This window comes from Panthera tigris, chromosome X (assembly GCF_018350195.1).
Source record: "Panthera tigris isolate Pti1 chromosome X, P.tigris_Pti1_mat1.1, whole genome shotgun sequence".
NCBI lineage: Eukaryota > Metazoa > Chordata > Mammalia > Carnivora > Felidae > Panthera > Panthera tigris.
In genome coordinates, this window is record NC_056677.1 from 94606659 (window position 1) to 94631331 (window position 24673).

General features: G+C 46.8%; 2 long non-coding RNA genes across 6 annotated transcripts in view; one reads left to right on the forward strand and one right to left on the reverse strand.

Annotated features, from left to right (window-relative positions):
* Window positions 1–505: 505 nt before the first annotated feature.
* LOC107180121 lies at window positions 506–12510 on the forward strand. Of its 4 annotated transcripts, none has more exons than XR_001510857.1 (3): window positions 506–531; window positions 3952–4065; window positions 12283–12510. It is a non-coding gene; the product is annotated as an uncharacterized LOC107180121 (long non-coding RNA). The 4 variants fall into 4 exon arrangements; XR_001510856.2 differs by lacking the exon at window positions 506–531 and adding an exon at window positions 628–717; XR_006213370.1 differs by lacking the exon at window positions 506–531 and adding an exon at window positions 3761–3786.
* The window catches only part of LOC122235268, an 82615-nt gene continuing 66088 nt past the window's right edge, over window positions 8147–24673 (reverse strand). Inside the window, exon 4 of one of the 2 annotated variants that reach the window (XR_006213372.1) lies at window positions 8147–8626. This is a non-coding gene — a long non-coding RNA (uncharacterized LOC122235268). Of the gene's footprint in view, window positions 8627–24493; window positions 24535–24673 lie in introns of those variants that run through there. The other variant, XR_006213371.1, reaches the window with a different exon arrangement.

Below are 24673 nucleotides of genomic sequence, written 5' to 3' on the forward strand. Positions count from 1 at the left end.
GTTCGGAGCCAAAGTCCGGCTCTTTGGTGACCGCTCAGTGCCTGGAGCCTGCTTCAGATTCTGTCTTCCTCTCTCTCTCTGTTCCTCCCCTGCTCGTCCTCCTTGTATCTCTCTCTCTCTCTCTCTCACAAATAAAGATGAAAAACATTTTTTTTTCTTTAAGGGAATTTCTATTAACAAATAGAAATCAGTATCTGAACTATGTGTCTGAACTACGAAGAAGGCACTCCTAGTGATTTGTGAAACTCTTGTTCTTCTCCCTTCGTAATTAAAATGTTTTTCCTTGTGCTATTTTTTTTCTGTGAGAGAGAGAAGGTGCAAGTGACCAAGGGGTAAAGAGGGAGAGAGCAAAGCTGGGCTCACCCCAAGTGGGGTTCAAAGTGAAGAACTGTGAGATTCCGTCCTGAGAAGTCTGATGCTCAACCGAGTGCGTCACCCAGGCGTTGTCTGATATTCTTATTCCAATTTACTTTTTACTCCAGCTTCAGAAACTGCAAGGATAGAAGGAAGCTTTTTCGTCCCTTACCATGGGTAAATGGAGTCTCTGTTTCGTTCTTCTATTTGAGTTGCTGAAAAATACCCGTATTAATGAGTAAACAAGAATTACAAGAACAACTATGCCAACCTAAACTGATACATCATACCAGTACGTTCTGGCTTGCAAAGTTTCTGCTGAAAAATCAGATGATAGCCTTGTGAAGGTTCCTCTGTATGTAGGTAGGTGCTTTTGTTTGTTGCTGTTAAGATTCTGAGTTCTCATATTTTCATGATCATCTCTTGGTGTGGTCCACTCTGATTTCATCCTGTTCGGGGCCTTCTGTGCCTCCCAGACCGGTTTCTTTCCCAAGGAAGGGAAGTTGTAAGCAGTATTTCTTTAACTACCTTTTCTGTTCTTTTCTTTTTCGCCCCCTGCAATAAATGTGAATGTCAATATGTTTGATGTCTCAGAGGTCTAACGTGCTCATTAAAATTTTTTTGTTGTTCAACTTTGATGATTTCTAGCTACCCTATCTTCCAGATTACTGAGCGTTTCTACATCTTCTTCTTTGGTTTCATATTTCTCTTTGTTGCAGTTTCTGAGTTCATCCACTCTTCCCTCACTTCTAGCAAGCATCTTTATGAGCATTATTTTGAACATATAGGCAGATTGCTTATGTCCATTTTTAGTTCTCCTTCTAACGTGTATTATTCTTTCATTTAGAACATATTCCTCTGTGTCATTTTGCCTGACTCTCCCATTTCATTTTTTTTAACGTAATCGCCATCCCCAGCGTGGGGCTCGAACTCACAACCCGGAGGTCAACCGTCACATGCTCCACCGACTGAGCCGACCAGGTGCCCCTGTCCTGTTTGTTTTTATGTATTAGGAAGACCGTGTCTCCTGGTCTTCAAGGAGTGGTTTTACGTAGAAAGCATCCTCGGGGGCCCAGAAGCACGATGTTACCTGAACACTAGAATGGGGTGTCCCATGTAGGCAGAATGCACACACTCTGACCGGGCCATGACTGCCAGGGGTGGGCCGGTGGGTGGGATTACACCCCAGTGTGGTGGGCTGTGAGGTCCAGCCACGACTGTTACGGGTACACAGGGAGTGTCGCCCCGCATTGTCCGGGGTAGGAGGGGCTTTAGAGGGCTGCCGGTCCCAGCCAAGGCTGCCCACCAGCCATGTCAGAGTGGCAGCTGCACTGGGGTCTTCCAGCCCCGGCCATGGCTACCGACGTGTGCGCTGGGGAAGGAACTGCTTTGGAGGGGCTGCTTTTGGGGCAAGGTGAGTGGTTCTCACAAGGCAGACGGAGCGTGTCCGAATTGGGGCCCTCCCGTGTTGGCCCAGCTAGGCAGGAGGGCAAGAAACATGGCCCTGAAATTCATCAGTCTCCTTTAGCTGTGGCCCAGGTACTTTTCAAAGTGCTGCCTGTGTGCTGGGTCTGTGAGCAAGTGAGTTTGTACACGAGCCCTTGAAAAGCAGAGTCTCCTTTCCTATTGTCCTCTGGCTCTCCCAGAGTGAAGGCCCAGTCTCGGAGTGAAGCCCTGCTGATCTCAAAGACAGACGTGATGGGGGCGTATCTTTTTGGTGCAAGTACCCAGCTTGGCGGGGATTGGGGGGGGGGGTGGCTGATGTGGACTTTGACACTCTTCCTCCTCAGGGAGGACATGTGCACCGGTGATAGCCGTCTTGGTGGATACTGGGAGCGTGTGTCCTGAACAGACTTCTTGACGTGGCTTCTTTAGATCTTTAAGGCGTGAATAGTTCTGCTAGTGTTCGGGTTCTTCTCAGAGTTGCTGTACACGTAGTTGTAGCCTTGGTGTGTCAATGGGAAGAGGGAAAAGCAGGGGCCTCCTACTCTGCCATCTTCATCAAGATTCCCAACCAAAATTGACAAGGAAATCACGGTTTGAGTATTTATCTGAGAAATACGGGAAAATAAAAAACTAAGAGTTGATTATGGTTATATTTACAGAGCTTTGTTTCTCTCTTTAGTTCAGAGTAGAGACTGGTGATATTTAACATACTGAAGAAATACTCCAGAGCTTAAGTGAACTGAGCGGTATCCATTTTTAATGGGCTTTTGTATGAGAATGTAAGCATATGGTAGGAGATCCTGAAAGACGCCCACTCTACAATTACAATGTCAACTACGGGAACGGCATGAACATGAAGGCTGATGGCCAAAGAGAACTCATTCTTTGCTGACCTAATGTGTGCCAGACGCTCTTCTTCATAATGGAAACACCCACTGAAGAGACAAAAAATGTCCCTTCTCACATGAGGCTCACATTCCAGTGGGGGAGAATGAAAAAGTAAGATTGATGAGATGCGTATATACCGTGATGGATGATGACCCATTCTGTGCAGGACACTTAGGCAGGGGAGGGGAGCAGGACCTGGGGAGGCTGGGGGGATTTGCACCTTCAGGTAGGTTGTTCAGGGAAGGCATCACTGAGGGGACAGAAATCCCGAAGGAAGGTAGGGGGAGAGCCCTGTGGAGATCTGGGGATGAAAGATGGGACGAGAGCGAACACCCAGTACCTCTTCCCGCCGTTAACCTGTTTAAATCTTTCAGCCACTGACCAGCGGTCACCTTCCCTCCCAAGTTGACACCAACAGGTGCCGTGTTGGATTTTGGCAATATGCAAGTGGTCAGGTAGGGCCAGAAGTACCGGGACGGTTTATGTGATTAGGATATGGTTTAAGGCCTTTTCCACTTTGAATAAACTGAGGCTCTAGCTACATACACTGTGTGTATGCTTCCATAAAATGGATCACTTCAGAAGACACGTATAGATTGTTCCTTGCTTAGCGTCTTGGCAATTCTGTGTTTCTTCAGTAAGCTCTAGGCCCAATGTGGGCCTTCAACACACGACCCTGAGATGGAGTCGTATGCTCTGCCCACTGAGCCAGCCAGGCGCCCCCCCCCCCCCGCCCCCTTGCTTAGCATCTTACGTGGCTCGGTCCAGTTTTGTAAGGTGTTTACAGGTAGCTGAGTAACAGAGCTGTACAAAACGCAAGGTGTCCCTTGCCACCTAGTGCTGGGACGGACGCTCATCTCTCATTAGAATCATTAAGTTACAAGTGGGAAAAAATTTCCATATCCATGGATGCAGGGCTGACAGGTTATTTCATTAACCTCAGGGGCAGTAGCTCAGGGACATCAGCCAAAAAGAGGCAGATCGGTATCTTTGGCCACAAGCCTGAATCCCAGCAAGTTACAAACTGAAGTCACTAAATGGTCACAGTTGGTGACATCACAATGGATTTATAGCATATAAGACCCAGACCAACTTCAGGTTAGGCTGATTTCTCCTAAGGGTGTGTGGTGGCTGGAAGAGTTTCTCTTACAGAGGAAGTAAAAGATTGATACATGTTTCTCTTTCATGTAGAATCTTTACTTCGAGGAATTGATTTGTGTCTGTGACCAGGGTAATCAAAAATACTTTCTTTTTGGGTCCTAGGTTTATAAGAAAAGTGAGAGAGTGTGATCTTCAGTGTGTGCTGCACGAGCAGTGGTGTGGACCCAGAGTTCAGGCACAGACGAAGAACGGACACGGATTTCACACTCCTGATAGGTGTGTAAGTGAGCTCTGAGTTGCACTTTGATTCTGTGTTAGCCCTTCTGTACACAGGCTCCGTTCTCCAAGTAGGCCTCTCACTGAACTTCCTCTGGTAACATCTGGTTGGCACCGTGTCCACGCATGCTCAGTCGCTCTAATGATGATGCGATCATGATGCGATAATGATGGTGATTACGAGGGTTCTGCCTGGGGAACTGGAAGTAGTAACGTACCTGGTGAGTTCCAAACTCAAAGCCCAGCAAAGGCCATTATTTGACTAGCGTTGATGTTGTGCATCTGGTAGGGATGGAATAGAAGTTGTGCCTTGTGTTTTATCTCCCTGATGTTTGCAAGCATGACTTTCTGAAATGTTTTAATCCAGCTCATACCGGCGCCACAGAGGTTCTGTAGAAATCCTGTGTACGTTAGGTTTCAATGAGTATTATAGCTATGTGCTTAGTGCCCGAGGTTGAGCAAAGAAAGGCAGTTAACTTCAGTAACTTGAGACCTTTTCAAGCTGTCAGGGTAGCCTGATATATTTATTACCTCTAGCACCAGCAAAGATGTGAGGCGATCCTGTTTGTCTCCCTAGAGCGCGAAGGAAAGGAGGACCCTCCTGTCCTGTACCGGATCTGGAGGATGCCATTGGAACTTCCCTTGTGAGATGTAGTCTGCTCTAGGGCCTTCTAGTCAGCAGTTTTATTTATACATAATCAGAATCTCTGTTGGGGAGGATCGACCATAAACTCACTCGTCATTTCTTTAGAAGAAGAACACTCTACCTGTCGGATGCCAATTCTGTGCTGTTCTTTTGGTCTGTAGCACAGGGCAGGCTCCGAGTAATAGTGAAAGATGACTAGCTTATTATTACGATGTATTCTTTTGTGAGTTTAATAGTAATACACATGTAGGTGGTTTAGAACGTTATACACGATTGATGATGGAGCCCTAAGAGACCGTTTCCTGGTGGTTGTCGTGGCTTGTGACCTCTTCTGGACCATACCCTTGGCGCTCTCTCCCACTGACATGGGTGAGTGGGTCAGGGTTCAGCAGACGTTGGCTTTCTGTGCCCCGTGTCAGCTCCGAAGTTCTGAGAGTCAGCAGTGGGAGTGGGGAGAGAGGAGGGCACGTGGGAAGAGAGGGTAGACAGTACCGAACAACCCCTGTGATCCCATCAGCCTGCCGTCTCTGATTTTGAACAAATCTCTTTACTTCTCCAGGTTTTGATCTTCAGCTAATATGTGGGTCAATTAAATGAAAAGGTCTTAAAAACGTATGGTCGAGGACCTTTCGGAGATGCCGATTAATAGTATGAAAAATAAATTTTAAAAACGGACATGTGCACAAATTAGCAGATACCTAAGTATAAGGAAAAGTCTAGACCTCTCTTTTCAAAGCTTTTTATTGAAGAATAATCAAAACAGTGTTTACTTCAGGTACATAGTATAATTCCTGTCAACAAATGTTAGACTCTTAGTGACTACATTTCCTATGCTGTATTTTCATCTCCATGACTTATAGTTACAAAGTAATTAAGTTTATCCCTCTTCAAAAAAAATAAAATTTTTTTTAATGTTTATTTTTGAGAGAGTGGGGGGTCGGTGCACAGAGAGACACAGAATTTGAAGCAGGCTCTGAGCTGTCAGCACAGAGCCCGACATGGGTCTCAAACCCATGAACTGTGAGATCATGACCTGAGCCGAAGTCGGACGCTCAACAACTGAGCCACCCAAGCGCCCCTAATGTTTATTTTTGAGAGCGCAAGTAGGGGAACGGCAGAGACAGGGGGACACAGGATCTGAAGAGGGCTCTGCACTGACAGCAAGAGAGCCCGACAAGGGGCTCAAAACTGGCGAACCATGAGATCGTGACCTCAGCCAAACTGGGACGTTTAACTGACTGAGCCACGCAGGCGCCCTTAGAAGTTTATCCCTCTTAATCCCCTTTATCTGTTTCTCCCACTCCCTATCAACTCCCTTCTGGCAACCACCAGTTTGTTCTCTGTACTGAAGAGTCTGGTTTTCTTGTTCTTCTTGGTTCATTTATGTTTCTTAAATTCCACATAGGACTAAAATCATATGGTATTTGTCTTTCTCTGTTTGGCTTCTCCCACTTAGCATAACACGCTCTAGGTCCATCAATGTCGCTGCAAATGGGAAGATTCCATTTTTGTTTTGATGTTTATTTCTGAGACAGAGACAGAGCACGAGTGGGGGAGGGGCACAGAGAGAGGGGTACACAGAATCCGATGCAGGGTCCAGGCTCTGAGCTGTCAGCACAGAGCCCCGATGTGGGGCTTGAACTCATGAACTGCGAGATCATGACCTGAGCCAAAGTTGAACGCTTAACCGACTGACTCACCCAGGTGCCCCAACCACATTTAAACAAATCTAACAAACATCCTAGAAGCTTGCAACCGTACAAAAAGGACAGAGTTACCTGTAGTTGAATTACTTGTGCTTGATTAGAGGAAGTAAATATTAGGAGCAGGGAAGAACTATTCCCTCAGAATATTGTGAACTGCCTGTTTATATCCTTTGCTCTTTTTTTTTTCAGTTTGCTGTTTATTTCTTATTTTTCTTAATTTTCTAACGTTTATTTATTATTGAGAGACAGAGGGAGACAGAACATGAGCATGGGAGGGGAAGAGAGTTAGTTGCACATATGTAGCTGCTATCTCGGTGTGTCCAGCGGATGAGGTGAGATCAGGATCCTCCTACTCTGCCACCTTCCTGACCTCCTTTGCATCTCGGATCTCTCTCTTAAGAGCACCTCTACTTTGGGTGCTTGATTTCACTTCCGATTTTACAGACCTGTCATTCTAGTGCTTTCTATCACTCAAATCACACAGGCCCCTACCTGAAACCCTCCAACCATTTCCCACTGAAATTAGAATAACAGGGGCGCCTCAGTGACTCAGTCGGTTGAGCATCTGACTTCGGCTCAGGTCATGATCTCACTGTCCATGAGTTGGAGCCCCATGTCAGGCTCTGTGCTGACAGCTCAGAGCCTGCTTCGGATTCTGCGTCTCCCTCTGTCTCTCAAAAATAAACATTAAAAAATTAGAATAACAGAAATTCCCAAACATGGTTACATGAATAAAACCTAGCTACTCTTTGCCCCTCACACGGAGCTTTTGGCTATGCCAACTGAAGTTTCACTTGTCAGTGAGTAGGTCTGATGAATATTTTCAAGTCTTTGAGCAACCATTATTTTGACATTTTGAATACAACAGCAATGGGAAATGCATAACATAATTTGAAGATAATAAGTAGGGTACAAATGAAAAACAATAATACAATTTGTAGACCTGTTCTACAACGTGATGTCATGTTTGACGTTACAACCCCCAGCCAGGAAAAGAAACCTCAAAGGAGATGGTCATTGGTAATTGACAGAAAAGCCTGCAGGGGATCACATTCCTAGGTACGTCCACAGCTATTATCTTCATAATCAGAAGGATCTTCATCAGATACTCTATTATGGAGAAGTCCCTTGTGATAGGAGATCAGTTGTGATCTGAGAACTGTGGGGGAGGGGGGGGCGGGGAATAAGGTGACCTGAAAAGCCTTGGCCAGTAATTCTCCAGCTGTCCAAACAACTGGAGGTGCAGAGAATACACAGGTCTTATTTTTGTAAAGGAGAAGGGGGATAGCGTCTAGCTAGGGATAGTGGTTTGGTTAAATGAACATATTTCTCATAAAAGAGCACCACTGAGTTGTTGAAAGATTGTATCAGAAGGTTTGGTGCAGAATGGGCTGGTACATTCAAGTAGGAATATCCAAAAGTCTTGGCATAATGGAGATGGGACAGTTGAAAAGATTTCTATTAGAACAGGTGGAAGATACACAATTTGTAAAGAGGAAATCATATAAAGGGAAGGGGTGGGTTTCCATTTTTTGCTAACCCATTGACCCAGGAGGTAGGTGGTCAGCATAAAACATGGAAGGTTTTCTTTTTTCTATTTTTATTATTTTTTGAGAGAGAGAGACAGGGAGTGAGCAGGCGAGGGGCAGAGAGAGGGAAACAGAATCTGAAGCAGGCTCCGAGCTGTCAGCACACAGCCCAATGCAGGGCTTGAACCCATGACCCACAAGATCATAAACTGAGTGGAAGTCGGACGTTTAACTGACTGAACCACCCAGGCGCCCCAACATGGAAGGTTTTCTTAAGGCAAGAACATCCTTACGTTGAAAGTGATGGGAGGGATGTGTTTTGCTGTAACTAATGGAAATATTTGGAGGTATAAACTATATATAGGTTAACATTACGGGGTATTATTATCAATAAAAGACCTAGTAGGAGTGTGGTGACAAATCCAACAGTCAGAAAGGTTTCCAGAAGCAACAAGGGATTGTGACACTTGAATTATAGCATTGTTTTCCCAATCAAAAGTGGAAATGGAAGAGAAAGAAGCCTCATGAGGATTGGTATGATGAATCTTGTGAACATAATACTGGCCTGCTCCCGAGTCTTGTGAGAGGAGTCTCTGAAGATGTCATCTGCTTCACTTTCCAAGAAAGGGTTAGTTTGAGGTCTCCTGTTGGTTTGGTGGTCCAGTCAGATGTTGAAGCCTCTTTAAAATGAAAAACATGAACCCGTGAGCCTGTGCCTTTTAATTTAGCAGCACAATGATTGGTCAATAGTACCTGGTATGATCCCCTCTCGCAAGGCTGGAGGAAATCTTTATGGAGAGCTTTCCGATAAACTTTGTCTCCAGGCTGAAGGTCATGATGTTTGATGTCTTTATCTCCTAGGAGTGCACTGTGAAAAGACTGTTCTACCAATTTCTCACTTCTTTGAAGGGGCTATATCAACCCCTTAGAAGTCATCATCTTACCTTTAAGTAAAAGTTTGGTTCATATGCATCTTGATCTAATCTCATCAGTCTTCCAATATTCTTTCAAAGGGTGAGAGTTAGATCTACTCCCAGTGGGAGACACAAAGATTCAGTAGTACCAAGGGAAAGGCTTTTGGCCATGGCAAGTGGGAAAGATCCCAAAGTTTCGCTAGTTAGGTTTTTATAATGCCATTGGTTCACTATAAAAGGCTGCATGATGGAGGATGGATAGGCACCGTAGAAATGGTGCGTAATTGGCTAAAGGTGGCAAATGGTCTATGCTATCTATCCAGTGAAATGGGTCTCTCAGTTACTATGAAGTTCCAAGGGTATTTTCCCCAATTGGGAATAGTCTTTTCCAACAGGATTTTTCCTATTGCTTCAACTGTAGCTCTGTGTCAAGGAAAGGCTTCTATCCACTGAGCATACAAACCGTTACTAAAACATATTTCTACCTTTGCGATGGCACCAGCTAGATGAAATCCAATTGCCATATCTCAAAAGGGCCCAGAGGGTAAGGGAAAATGTCCCTTTGAACTATGAAGGGGCTTCCAGGGTTACGTTTGGGGCAAATCCGACATTCTTTATAACATTGGGGGGCCATTTCTAGAGATGGTTTCCAAAAATATTGTTTTCCCAAAGGACCATCTTGCCAATATTTCAATGGGTAAGTTCATGAATCCAATTAAGAATGGAATGGGTTCCTGGATGGGGCACCCAGGACTCAGCACTCCTACTGGGTGTTTATCTGAAGGAAATAAAGTCACTATCTCGAAGAGATATTTGCACACCCATCTTCAGTGGAGCATTATTCACAATAGCCAAAGCATGGAAACAACCTAGTGTCCAATGGTAAAGGAATGGATAAAGAAAATGTGATACACAAACAATGGAATATCATTCTGTCCTAGAAAAGAAGAAAATCTGATCATTTACAACAACATGGATGAAATTTGAGGGCACTGTGCCAAGTGAAATAAAATCAAACAGGGAAAGAGCAATACAATATGATCTCACTTATGTGGAATCTAAAAACTAATTCAAAGAACAGTAGACTAGTGATGGGCGGGGCGGGGGAAGTGAGTAAAGGTGGTCCAAGGGTGCAAACTTCCAGTTATAAAATGAGTAAGTTCTGGGGATCTAACGTACTGCATGGTGACTATAATTAACAATACTGTACTGTATACATGAAAGTTGCTGAGAGATATTTATTTTTTAATGTTTATCCATTTTTGAGAGACACAGATAAGCATAAGTGGGGGAGGGGCGGAGAGGGAGACACAGAATCTAAAACAGGCTCCGAGCTGTCAGCACAGAGCGCGACGCAGGGCTCGAACCCACGGACCGTGAGATCATGATCTGAGCTGAAGTCAGACACTCAACCGACGGAGCCACCCAGGCGCCCCTGAAAGTTGCTGAGAGATCTTAAAAGTTCACACCACACACACAAAAGGTTACTGTGTAATGGTGATGGATGTGTTAACTAACCTTATTGTAATTATTTCATGAGCTATACATATACCAAAGATATACACATATCAAATCACGTGGTACACCTTAAATGTACCCCATGTTATATGTCAATTATAGCTCAATAAAGCTGGGGAAAAAATAGATCGTAATAGCCCTCCTCTTTCTGGTGAGGGAGAGAGAGACACTTTTTACCGATGGAAATTTCCTTTACAAAAGAAAGCTTGTGCTGTTTTAGAAGCATTTCCTGTGTTGGCTGGTTCTCAATGGCCTTGAGCTTAAAATAGTCCCTATTCCAAAGAAGCCTACTTTGGGGTGTTTCATGATGATTTGAAAAATTGGGTCCATGGTATTTCCTTTGAAAAAGCAAAGCCCCAATAATTTTAGTAATTGCAGAAGCTCTGTATACCTCTTTAAATCTAAACTACTATCTACTTAAAATCATTATTAGGAAGTCTAAGCTTTAGAACTGATTAAATCCAAGACATTTGATCAGTCACTTAAACTTTTGGAGTTTGGTAACTCTTCTGTAAATAGTGAGATGAAAGTACTCATCCTATCTACATTAAGTTCAAGTGTTTTTAGGTTTATTTATTTACTTTGAGAGAGAGAGGGAGGGAGCATGGGTGGGAGGAGGAGAGAGAGAAAACTGGAGCAGATTCTACGGTGTCGGCGCAGACGCCGATGCAGGGCTCAATCCCACGAACTGTGAGATCATGACCTGAGCCGAAATCAAGAGTCAGACACTTAACTGACTGAGCCACCCGGGTGCCCCTCTACGTTACAGGGTCCTAATGAGGATCAAAAGTAAGGCAAAAATTTTGATAAGCATTGTCCCTGTGCAAATGGATGTTACTTATCATTAGTTATTGGTATTAGAAAATAGCTCAGTCATCAATGTTGTAAGACGGACTCTTGGTGCTCCCTTAGGGATCAACCCATGACCTTGTATTGTCCATATTTGAACCAACTAGTCTAACAGCCCATACCAGATAGACTAATTCTCCTTTGCGTATGTTTATCACGAAATCTAGGTTTTCATTATTTTGGAATACTATTTCACAAGGCCTTTGATGAGGAGGCCAACTCTCCTAGTATGAGAGTATTAGCAGTAGTCACTATGGCGGTGCCTGGGTGGCTCAGTTGGTTAATTGTCTGGACTCTTGATTTCAGCCCAGGTCATGATCTCAGTTGTGTGATCGAGCCCCACGTCAGGCTCTATACTGACACTGCGGAGCCTGCCTGGGATTTTATACCTCTCTGCCCTTCCCCTACTTGCTCGCCTTCTCTCTCTAAAGAAGCAGTCATTATGTAGTCTAAAATGATCACCATGGGGCGCCTGGGGTGGCTCAGTCAGGTAAGCGCCTGACTTTGGCTCAGATCACGATCTCGTGGTTTGTGAGTTCGAGCCTCGTGTCTGGCTCTCTACTGTTGGCAGGGAGCCTGCTTTGGATCCTCTGTCCTCCAAAGGCTCTGCCCCTCCCCCACTCGTGCTTGCTCACTCTCTCCCAAATAAATATTTAAAAACTAAAAAAAAAAATTCAGCGCGCCTGGGTGGTTCAGTTGGTTAAGTGTCCAACTTTCACTCAGGTCGTGATCTCACGGTTTGGGAGTCCGAGCCCTGCGACGGGCTCTGTGCTGACAGCCTGGAAACTGGAGCCTGCTTCGGATTCTGGGTCTCATTCTCTCTCTGCCCCTCCCCCACTTGTGCTCTGTCTCTCAAAAATAAAAAGAAAATGCTCATCAGATATCTATACAAGTCCTTTGCACGTAGTGTTCTATCACTGAATGCTGATAAATTAATAAGCGGTATATAATCTATATGTCTTATAATCTATGTGAGTCTTAAGTGTCTATTACTATGCACTCTGGGCTGCATATTCTATGACAAGTATTGGAAGAGTGGCTTATTTATATCGTAGGAACATGGACTTGGAGGTTGCTCGTGAATCCCAGGACCTCCACCGCATCTACAGGCAAGAGGGGCATCCCCACCACCAGCTCTACCTGCAGGAATTGCTCCTCCAAGTCCTTCGCCTCTACTAAATGGTATCCACCGCCATTGCCTTCGTTGGGGGATCGGTGATCCATAATCACACCACCCGCTCTGAATTATGAAATGGAAGTACAAATAAATGTATAAACCTGCACTCCATGTGTATTTCGTAATCTTTAAGTTTATTTATTTTGAGAGAGAGAGAAAGAGCCTGTGTGAATGGGGGAGGGACAGAGACGGCTGGGGGGGACAGAGGATCCAAAGCGGGCTCCGCACTGTTGCATATTCGTCTTCTGCCACTTTGCCAAATCCATTTAACAACCCGTGTGCGTGCCTGCATATGCGTGCGTGTGTATTCTTTGGGATACTCCACGTATTGGAAATCATGTCATGTGCAGAAAGACTTGCCGATTTGAGTGGCTTTTATTTCACTTTCTGGCCTAATTTTTCTATAGCTAAAACTTCTAGCAAAATCTTGAAGTGGCAATAACAGGCAACCTTCTGTTTCTCATGGGAAAGATTCCGGTCTTTCGCTACTGAGTATGATACTGGCTGTGGGCTTTTCACATGAGGAAGTTCCTATTTTATTGAATGTTATAAATGGGTATTTTGTCAAGTGGTTATTCTGCATCATTTGAGATGACCATGTGGTTTTTCACCTCCATTCTATTTATGTGTACCTTACATTGATTAATTTTCTTACATTCCCGGAGTAAATCCTGGTGTATGATCTTTAAATACGCTTGGATTGTCTGCCAGTATTTTCTTGAGGATTTTTATGTGTACAGTCATACAAGATATTAGTCTGTACTTTACTTGTGTTATTTTTGCCTGGCTTTGGTATCGGGGTAATGCTGGTCCCAAACAATGACCTAGGATGTTATGACAGTTCATCTTATGTGTCAACATGGCTAAGCCATGGCACCTAGATATCTGTTGAATATCTAAGTCTAAATGTTGAAGTGCGGGGCACCTGGGTGGCTCAGTCAGTTGAGCGTCCAACTTTGGCTCAGATCACGATCTCACGATTCGTGAGTTCGAGCCCCGCGTCGGCTGGGCTCTGTGCTGACAGCTCGGGGCCTGGGGCCTGGAGCCTGTTTCGGATTCTGTGTCTCCCTCTCTCTCTGCTCCACCCCTGCTCACACTCTGTCTCTCTCTCAAAAATAAATAAAGAGTAAAAAAAAAATGTAAATGTTGAAGTGCAAGTATTTTTAGATGAGACTGACGTTTCAGTAATTAAAGCAGATTACTATCTACAATACAGGTGGGTTTCATCCAATCAGTTGAAAGCCATACGAGAAAAACGATGGAAGTCCCGCAAGGAAGAGGGAATTCTACCCCCACACTGCTGTGACACTCCATCTGCAACATGAACTTTCTCAGGCATCTCAAGCATGCCAGCCTACCGTGCAGATTTCATACTTCTCAACCTCTACTATCACATAGGCCAATTTCATAAAATAAACCTCTCCTCTTCTATATATGGCTCCATTTCTCCGGAGAACCCTAATACAGATGCATTCCAAATTTATTAGAAGATTTGTGGATTAGTGTTAATTGTCTTTAAGTGGTCAAATTTACTGGTAAGGACATCTTGTCCTGGAATTGTATTTGACAGGAGATTTTGACTGCTTATTCAAACTATTTAATAGCTACAGGTCTGTTAAGATCATCTATATCCTCTTGAGTCAATCTGGTAACGTGTATTTCTAGTAATTTCACCTGTTTAATTGTTGGGTACAGTTGTTCATAATACAGTCCAATCACCCATCTAATTTCTGTAACATAGGCCATAATGTCCGCCCCGTCCTCACATTTTTAACTTCAATTATTTCTATTTTCTCCATTCAGTGTAGCTAAAGATACAGAACTTTTAGTTTTCTTCATTATCTTCTATTCTGCATTTCATTTATCCCTGCCTTAATTATTTTCTTCTTTCTGCTTGCTTTGTAGTAGTTTGCTGATCTTTTTCTGACTTCTAAGTGAAAGGTTAGGTTGTTGATTTAAGGTCTCCTCTTTTTTAAACTACATGTTTAGGGGTGCCTGGGTGACTCAGTCAGTTAAGGATCTGACTTTGGCTCAGACCATGATCTCATGGCTCCTGAGTTCGAGCCCCACATAGGGTTCTCTGCTTTCAGCAGGGAGCCGGAGCCTGCTTAGGATCCTGTCTCCCCTCTCTCTCTGCCCCTCCCCTGCTTGTGTACGTGCTCTCCCTCTCTCAAAAATAAACATTTTTTAAAAATTAAAAAAACTACGTTTATATAATTATAATTCCCTCTGAGTGCTGCTTTCACTGCAATATATACAACTCATTTCTTTAACGTGAAAAATTCAGGAGCACCTGAGTGGCTCAGTCAGTTAAGTGTCTGAATCTTGGTTTCAGCTCAGGTCATGATGTTGCAGTTTTGTGGGTTTGAGCCCCGCGTCTGGCTCCGCACTGACAGGGTGGGACCTGCTTGGGATTCTCTGTCTCCCCCCCACCCCTCTCTTCCCCTCCTCCACTCACTGTCTCTCAATAAATAGACTTAAAAAAAAAAGAGCCTCTCAGAAAAGGCTGCTGAACAAATGACCCTCACCAAGGTCGTAACTGTATAGATGGAGACACCGGGCCACTGTCCCGTGGACTCACCACCCCCCACCTACCCAGAAGCATCATGGGGCACAATGGCAGAGTGACTGCCTGAGACTCCTGGAGGTGAGCTGGGCAATCCGCTTCCCTGTCTCCCAAACTTAACGTGACCCTATCAGTTCTTCTTGCTACCACAGTGGCCTACTCCCTCTAGAGCCTGCTCCCGAGCTCTTACGCTAGATGTAGTACCTGGCTGAGCACAGGAGGGAGGCAATACCTCAAGGAGAATGGGGGACATCCAGGTCATCGTGATACCTACTGCTACAAATCAATGTCCTTGGAAAACTAGGATTCTGCCCCCGAAGACCCATATGGATTTCCATCCACAAGAATGCAGAGAAAACAGGGTCCCTGTTACCAGGAAATGCAGACTTCAAACAGAGATGTGGTGATGGGTCCACAGATGCATGTATTCCTTGGATGTCTATATGTATATTCCCACTGCCAGCAAGAAACCCAAAAGGAAGAACCATGACGTGCCCCAACAGCCCAGTAGAGCCAACCCCACTTGAAGCGCCTGGATGACTTTTAAGCCTCCTTGGGCCTTTCGTGATTCTCAAAAGGCTGAGAGGCTGCCCTTTGCAAACCTGCGTTGACATTTCAGGAGCAACAGTGCCATCAAGTGGAAGCTTTTTAAAAATTTTTTAACATTTATTTATTTTTGAGAGAGAGAGAGAGGGAGACACAGAATCCAAAGCAGGCTCCAGGCAATGAGCTGTCAGCACAGAGCCCGATGCGGGGCTCGAACCCACAAACTGTGGCATCATGACCTGAGCCGAAGTCGGACGCTTCACCGACTGAGCCACCCAGGCACCTCTAGTGAAAGCTTTTTGAGCAAGGCCTGCAGATGCTACCTGTGGATCCCCTGAGGAAGCCCTATGATGGGAGGAAGGGTGGGACTGGAACACCCAAAACATAATGGAGAAGACCCAGCAGCCTGGCAACCTCCATTATCAGTGAGGAAACCGCAGAGGATGGATAGAGTCCAGCTCCAGCTGAAAGAATGCTAGCTTGGCCAGGCTGTGGGGGCAGGTGGCCTCGGCAGCCGCCATGTTAAGAACCAAGGAGCTAAAGCTCCTACTCCAGGTCATCTGGCCTGTGGATCGGCACCTTCAGTCCAAAGCAAGTTCGGCCAGTGGGGCTTCTAGGGTCTCAGGGCAACAAGAAACCCAGGACTGGAGTGTCTAGTCCAAGATGCCACAGAAAGAAGAAAAAAAGGAGAGGACAGCCATCTTGTCAGGGCAGCGTTTTGCAGACAGAATAAAGAATCTCCTGATTACGTAATACTAGACCCAGACAAGGAAGAGCAATGTGGTGTACCGCAAATTAGAGCTAGGATTGTTTACCTTTGGTTCCCACAAAAACAAAATCTGTCTCTCAGGCTTCACAGTATCCTAGACAACCCAAATTTGTCCCATATGACAGAGGGTGTGGATATCCACTAAGGATGGGAGGGAACAGAAACAGACATGACCAGGATCAGTACCTTGAGGTGGACGTCATCCCCCAGAGTGAGAGAATCCAGGTGTACTTTCCTCGCATGCCTCAGGAACTTTGTGGCCCGGGAACGCCCTGTGCCACGGCAACCTCCTAGTGTATGGGTGTATGAAATGGCTCCTCATCTTTGTGGGGACACCTGGGATTTTCCACATGGGGTATATGTTCTGTGGTACAGCCATCGGCCTGGGCAGACAGAGGCCACTTTAAATTAGGGACAAATCAGACCATACACGTCAGGACCTGGACCCGAGGCGATGAGAAAAGGTTGAGCACAAAAGGTTCAACCCACATAAAGTTACATGGCAAAATTCAAGGTGACTCACAAGCATGAAACGCAGAGCAGGGAGCTGGTTTCAGCACCCTTACAGGGAAGATGAAAGCAAGAGGTGTGTGAAGAGGGAGAAGCTCAACCTGGAGACTTGCTCCCTGCTGACACCCAACAGGTAAGAGGCAGGCAAAGGGCACGAACCACCCCAAAGGTTCTTCCAGAAGTGGGCTATAGGGACAGTCAGGGTCTGGAAGAAAAGGCTGTGTGCCTGGGAGTATGTCCTGTCCTTGGCTGATATGCTTGATCTGTGATCAACTTGGGGGAGCCCAACAGCCCTCAGCCCAACAGCCCTGAGTTGCAGGCAGTGTTTTCACACCTCTTGTTGATTCTCCAGCTGCAGGGGGGTGGGGTGGGGGGCTGGGGGGTTGTGGGGTGGAGCATGGGGCTGACACCTGCGAAGCCAGGCTTGAATGGAATCCAGGGCCACTCCTTCTCTTGGCTATAGTGAATCTCAAGCTTTTGGGAAAGCCGGAAGTATGCAAATGAACGGCCAGGGTGTGGGCACTGCTCTGCTCAATTCTGCACGTGGGGAGGCAGGCCCAGCAGAATGCATGGAGCCCCCAGCAGAAGGCAGTAGAGCTAAGTGATTCCATTTTAGGCTCAGAAAGTATCCCTCAACTGGATTCCTTTGTTGTGGTGAGGGCCATTCCTCTTCTAGACTCGGCTTGTGTGTTCTTGTTGGGCCTCAGGCCCCTTGGCACTGGGAGCCGGGCTTTACATCTCATTTCTGAGCTGGTCAGGGAAACGTCATTCACCCTTTTCCATGGCCACTAATGGCAGTGGGTCTCCGGCTGTGGTCTTTGGCTGGGCTTCACCATGCCCAGAGAGGCTTCCAGGGCTCTGGGCCTACCCAGTCCAAATGTGCTCTCTCTCCTAAGGGAAGGGGCACGTGGCCAAATGACCAGAGCCCCCTGGCCTGGGCTCCTTTGGAGCCAATGCTTCTAGTCCCGTCCAGACATGGCAGCCACCAGGGTCCCAGACCTTGGCTCCCTGTGTTAGACCTCCAGGCTCCGAGACCAAGATCCTGTCCCTGTCTCTGATGCTTCCACGGCCTGACTCAGCTTTGCGCCGCGCTCACTCCCGTGCCTAGTAGACCTCTTCACCTCCTGGGGTCACTGTCCTTCTCCCACACTTCACTCCTTTGTCACTCTTTCCCAGGAAGTGACGGTACAGAGTTTGCGAGATTACAAGGCATTTCCTCCTGATGGTGGTATTGTACCAGAAAAGCGAACCTGCCCCTCCAACCCAAGCCTCCTCCCTCCACCCTTTGCTAACAGAAAAAAAAAAAAAGGGGCAACGTGTATAGCCTGGCTAACACAATGTGGCTCGCCATCTTGGCCACTTTGGGGTAAAGGGAATATAAGCCTCAAAGTCTGGCGCCCCATTCTGCATGGCCTCCTCTCTCTAGCATCCTCTTGGCCTACCTTCATGACAAAAAACCAAGGATTCCCCACCTAGGTACCCTAGCAGCAGACCTCAAGGTATCCATGGCTATTTCTTTAGCACTCCACATTTGTCTCAAACATCCAGAAACACAATCGCGGTAAGGAAGAGAGACACAGCCAGCGCCCAGCAGAGCACACACTTCCAGAACCTTCCCCGATCACTGAGAGAGCAGCCTAAATGGGAGACACCTGGCAGCCAAACACTAAGGGCTGCAGCAGAGCCCACTCACTGGCAGTGGAGTCAAGAGAAAGACAAATCGCCCCACCAAGAGAGACAATGGATGAGGCCTCAGGACCTAGCTCTTCTCCAGTGATGGCCCCCAGGTTCTGGAGTGGACGGTGACACACACAGGTCAGATGGGAGGGCAGACTAACACCGTACTACAGATGCCCAAGCGCCAGGTTGAAGACAGAAGAGAAGAAAGAAAGAAAAGAGAACCTAGTTCCACAGAGAAAGGGCAACTGGAATAACCTAGGCCTCTGGACCCAGGAAGAACCCACAGCACCTGACACTGGCTATTGTTACAAAAGAAATATAAAAAAGATCAAGTGTAACAAGACATTTATTTTGTACAGGTGTGTGGAGGCCAGGGGACTTATGGGCTGTGAGGCAGTCAAACGCAAGAGAGTGTTATTACTACAGAGCCTCATGGGGTCAGAGCAGAGAAAATGGAGAATGCCCTCTGTGTCTGTTGGCTTTCACTTTCATTGAACCCCTAAACAATTCATGAAAAAACTACATATGGTCCCCACTGTGGGGAGAAAGATGAAAGTCAGAGAGACAATTTGGGAGTAGCCATCACACAAGGGTAAGGATTTTTGCTTTGATTTGGAGAAATTTCTTTCCCCACTGGCATCTCCAAGGCAGTTACAGGGAAAAGTACAGAAGGGAAATTTTAAATCCAGTTGACCACTGAATAACGTGCGGGTTGGAAGCCGACAAGCCCCCCTGCCCAGTTGAAAATCCACATACAACTTTTCACTCCCCCTAGAAACTTAACTACTAGTAACAACTGCTGACCAGAAGCCTTTCCGATTACGTAAACAATTAACACGTATTTTGTAGTTATCTGTGTCACTTCCACATTCTTATAAGAAAGCTAGAGAAAAATGTTTTAAGAAAAGCATAAGGAAAATACATTTACAGCACTGTATTCCATTTATTTAAAAATATGTGCATATTCTGTTGGTGGGAATGCAAATTGGTGCAGCCGCTCTGGAAAGCAGTGTGGAAGTTCCTCAGAAAATTAAAAATAGACCTACCCTATGACCCAGCAATAGCACTGCTAGGAATTTACCCAAGGGATACAGGAGTGCTGATGCATAGGGGCACTTGTACCCCAATGTTTATAGCAGCACTCTCAACAATAGCCAAATTGTGGAAAGAGCCTAAATGTCCATCAACTGATGAATGGATAAAGAAATTGTGGTTTGTATACACAATGGAATACTACTTGGCAATGAGAAAGAACGAAATATGGCCTTTTGTAGCAACGTGGATGGAACTGGAGAGTGTGATGTTAAGTGAAATAAGCCATACAGAGAAAGACAGATACCATATGGTTTCACTCTTATGTGGATCCTGAGAAACTTAACAGAAACCCATGGGGGGGGGGAAGGAAAAAAAAAAAAAGAGGTTAGAGTGGGAGAGAGCCAAAGCATAAGAGACTGTTAAAAACTGAGAACAAACTGAGGGTTGATGGGGGGTGGGAGGGAGGGGAGGGTGGGGGATGGGTATTGAGGAGGGCACCTTTTGGGATGAGCACTGGGTGTTGTATGGAAACCAATTTGACAATAAATTTCATATATTGGAAAAAAAATATGTGCATATTTAAGTGCCTTATGCAATTCAGATCAATGTGGTTCAAACCCATGTTCTTCAAGGGTCAACTGTACATCTAACACACACACACGCTTCTGTGTGTATGTATTTACAAACGAATGAATGGTGAATGAATATAGATTTTGCAGGTGGAATACAGACACACTCCGACGGATGGCTTCCCAGAAGGGGCTACTGAACAACGGCCTTCACCCAGGTCATCTGACTATGTGTTGGAGCCACTGGGCTCTCCACCTGTCCCGTGGACCCTAACACCGAGCACCCACCCACAATCATCCCGGGACACACAATGGCAGGGTGACTGCCTGAGGCTCCTGGAGGTGAGCCTGGGCAATCCACCTCTCTTTTAATTTTTTTATTTTTGAGAGAAAGAGAGCAAGTGAGCATATGAAAGCGTGCGTGCAGGGTATGGGCAGAGAGGGAGACACAGAATCCAAAGGAGGCTCCAGGCTCTGAGCTGTCAGCACAGAGCCCGTTCTGGGGCTTGAACCAACGAACCATGAGATCAGTGACCTGAGCCGAACTCAGACACTTAACCGACTGAGCCACCCAGGTGCCACCCCCCACTTCCCTTCTTTTAACCAGACCTGGATCCTGTCATTTCTTCCTGCTGCCATCATGGCCTGCTCTGAGCCCTTAAGCTGGAGGAGCACAGAAGACAGGCAGCACCTCAAGTAGAAAAGGGACATCAAGAACTCGTGCCACCTATTGCTATGAATCAGTATCTGTAAACAAGGATTCTGCCCAAATAGACCTATTTGGACGTCCATCCACAAGTATACCGAAAAAAACAGGATCCCCATGCCCAGGAAATGTGCACTTAAAACTCCTAGAGAGATGTGGAATTGGATCTACACATGCACATATTCCTCTGGATGTTATTGTGAGTATATTCCTACTGCCAACAAGAAGCCCAAAAGGAAGAGATACCACCTCCACCAACACCCCAGTATAGCCAACCCCACTTGGGGGATCAGAAGGCTCTTAGGCCTTCATTAGCCTTTTTTCATCCACAAAGGCCCCAAAAGCATGGTTGGCATTTCTGGAGCAAGAAACAGTGCCGTCAAAAGGAACCTCTTTGAGCAAAGCCTGCAGCGCCCGTCTGTGTTCTGAGGAAGGCCTGTGAGGGGAGGAAGGGTGGGTGTGGGGATACCCGCAAGATTACAGGCGGAACAAAGCGATGGCGCGCACCTCCAGAATTGGTGGGGAAGCAACACAGGGTGGATGGAGCAGGGCTCTGCCAACCAGCAGCGCTGGGCTGCCAGGACTCAGGCCTCCCCAGGCTGGGGGGGCGTGGCCTCGGCAGCCTCCATGTTACAAAACAAGAGGCTGAAGCTCCAACTCCAGAGCAGCTGGCCTGTGGATCCTTACCCTCGGTGCAGAGGCAAGTTTGGTCAGTGGGGTCCCTGGGGCCTCAGGGCCACCAGGAACCCAGAACCAGACGCTCCAAGCCCTGCCACCACAGAAACAGGGGAAAAGAGGAGGTGGTGGCCACCCTCTCAGGGGCAGCATTCTGCAGGCAGGATGGAGAACCTCCAGATTATTTGGTATTAGACCCAGACCAGGAAGAGCAATACAGGTGCACTGCAGGTTAGAGCTAGAGTTCTAGGTTTTGTACTTTGGCTCCTGCTTAAAAGAGCCTGTATGCCAGGTCCCAGGTTACCCTAAAAAGCCCTACATGTCCCATAAGACAGAGGGTGTGATGACCCACTCGGGATAGGACAGGAGAAGATGGGACAGGGACCAGTATGTGGAGATGAACATCTTCCAGACTGAAGGGATACAGGTCAGCTTTCCTCACTACTTGTCGGGAACACTCCAGCCCAGAAACATGCTAATTCCTTGGCCACCCTCCCAGTGTAGGGGTGTATGACCTGGGTCCTCTTCCTTGGGAAATCTCTGTGAGTGCAGCCATTGGCCCTGGCCAGAGGGTAGGCCGAGACCATCTTAAACTGGGGACTAATCAGATGACATAAATCAGGACCTTGACCTTGGGCTTGACAAAGACAGGTGACCACAAAGGGTGAGCCCACAGAGGGCAGCCTGACAAACTTTCAGGCAACTCATGAGTACGAAATTAAGGGGAAGGGGGTGGGTTTCAGCGCGCTTCCAAGAGGGGTGTGTGAGGAGGGAGAAGCTGAGCCTGGAGACCTGCTCCCCTACTGACACCCTGCAGGTAAGAGCTAGGCAAAGGGCATGAGCCACTCCAGGGGTACTTCCAGAAGTGGGATAGTCAGGGTCTGGAAGAAAAGGCTGTGTGCCTGGGAGTATGTGCCTTGATACTGTCCTTGGGAGATAACCTTGATCTGTGACCAATTTGGGGAGAGAAGGGTTGGGTTCCCTCAGCTCCCAAGCTCTGAGTTTTAGGCAGTGACTTTAGACCTCTAGATTCCCAGCTGTGGGGTAAGAACGGGGCTGAGATCTGCAGCACCAGGCTTGAACGGAAGCCAGGGCCATTCCTTCTCATTGCAGAAGTCAGCCTCAGGGCCTCTTGGGGAAAGTGGTCAAGAAAGCCGAAATATGCAAATGAACGGCCAGGGTATCTGCATTGTTCTACTCAGCTCTGTTCCTGTCTGCTGCTGGTGAGGTAGGTTCAGAAGCCCTGGAGACAGGCCTGTGCCAGAGTCCTTTGGGACCCCGGGAATGGCCCCGCAGCTGCTAGTTGCATTTTAGGCTCTGGAGAAGGTCTCCTTCAACCCTGACTCCGTAGTCCGAGTGAAGGCAGTTCTCTTCTGGACTCTGCGCTCTCACTGGGCCTCATCACTGCTCCCCTCTCCCACCCGGGCACAGATAGCCAGGTTCCACATCCTATTTCTGAGCTGGTCAGATGAATGTCATTCAACCAGTCTCTATGGCTGTCAATGGCAGCAGGACTCCAGTGGTGGTCTTTGGTTGTGCTTCATCATGCCCAAGAAGGCTTCCAGGACCCCGGGCCCAAGCAGAACAAACCTGATCTCTCTAGGAGAGGTTGGGACACGTGGCCAAATGCCCACAGCCTCCTGGCCTAGGCTCCTTTATAGTAAATTCCTCTATTCCTGCTCAGACATGGTGGCCATCAGAGTCCCAAACTTTGGCTTCCTGTGCTAGACCCACTAGACTCTCAGACCATAATCCTTGAATTGGTGCGCCTATCTCTGGAGCTTCCATGGCCCCATTCAGCCCTGTGCCATGCTCACCCCATGACCAGCGAATCTCTTGATCTCTCAGGGACACTCTCCCTTCTTGTACAATTCACTTCCTTGTCACTCTTCTGCAGGAAGTGATGGTGCAAGGTTCGTGGAATCTGCAAAGTGATCCCTCTTTTTTTTTTCTTTTCCTTTAAGTAGGCTCCACACCCAGCATGGAGCCCAATGCAGAGCTTGAACTCAGGATCCTGAGATCAAGACCTGAACTGAGATCAGGAGTCACTTAACTAACTGAACCATCCAGGTGCCCCAAAGTATTTCCTCTTGATGGCAGTATTGCACCAGGAATGTCAACCTGCCCCCCACCCCTCCACCCTTTCCTGAAGAAAAAACACCAATCTCTGTCTAGCCCGGCTTACAGTAGTTAAACATCTTGACCACATGGGATTGGAACCACACCTCAAAGTCTAGTGCTCCAACCTGCAGAGCCTGGTCTCTCTAGCAACCTCTTAGCCTATCTTTATGCCCCAAAAGCAATGACTGTGCCTCTACTAGGCACCCTAGCAGAGGACCTGAAAGTACCCCTGGCTGTTACTTTAGCACTCCATGATTGCCTTAGACTTTGGGAAACACACTGAGCATGGGCGCAGAGGCAGAGCCATTCCCTACCTGTGTCCAGCAGGGCCTGCACTTCCTGGACATCCTTCCTAGTCACTGAGAGGTAACTCTGAATGCAGGACCTCAGCAGGCAGACACAAAGGTCTGTGGCTATCTACTGGTACTGGCGGTGGAGTCGAGAGAGGTGAACCACCTACACTGAGACAGATGATATACAGAGCCTGAGGGCCCAGTTCTTCTCCAGTGATAGACTCCAGTTCAGGTGTAGACAGAGGTCCACATGGAAGACTGGAGGGCAGCGGGGCCTTCTACCACAGATGTCAAAATCCCAAGTTGAATAGAAAAGAGGAGAGGAAGGGGTGCCCGGGTGGCTCAGTCAGTTAAGCGTGCAATTTTGTGGCTTCGAGCCCTGCATTGTGCTCTGTGCTGACAGTTCAGAGCCTGGAGCTTGCTTTGGATTCTGTGTCTCCCTTTCTGCCCTTTCCCCACTTGCATTCTGTCTCTTACTCTCAAAAATGAATAAACATCCAGGGTGCCTGGATGGCTCAATTGGTTAAGTGTCTTACCTCTGCTCAGGTCATGATCTCACTGCTCGAGAGTTTGAGCCCCGCATCGGGCTCTGTGCTGACATCTCAGAGCCTGGAGCCTGCTTTGAATTCTGTGTCTCCCTCTCTCTGTACCTTCCTTCCCCTTAAAAATAAATAAACATAAAAAATTGTTTAAAAAATGAATAAACATTTAAAAGTTAAAAAAAAAAAAAAAGAGAGAGAAGAAGAAAGAGAGCCTAGTGTCCAAAGAGAAGGGATAAGCGAAATAACCTAGGCCTGTA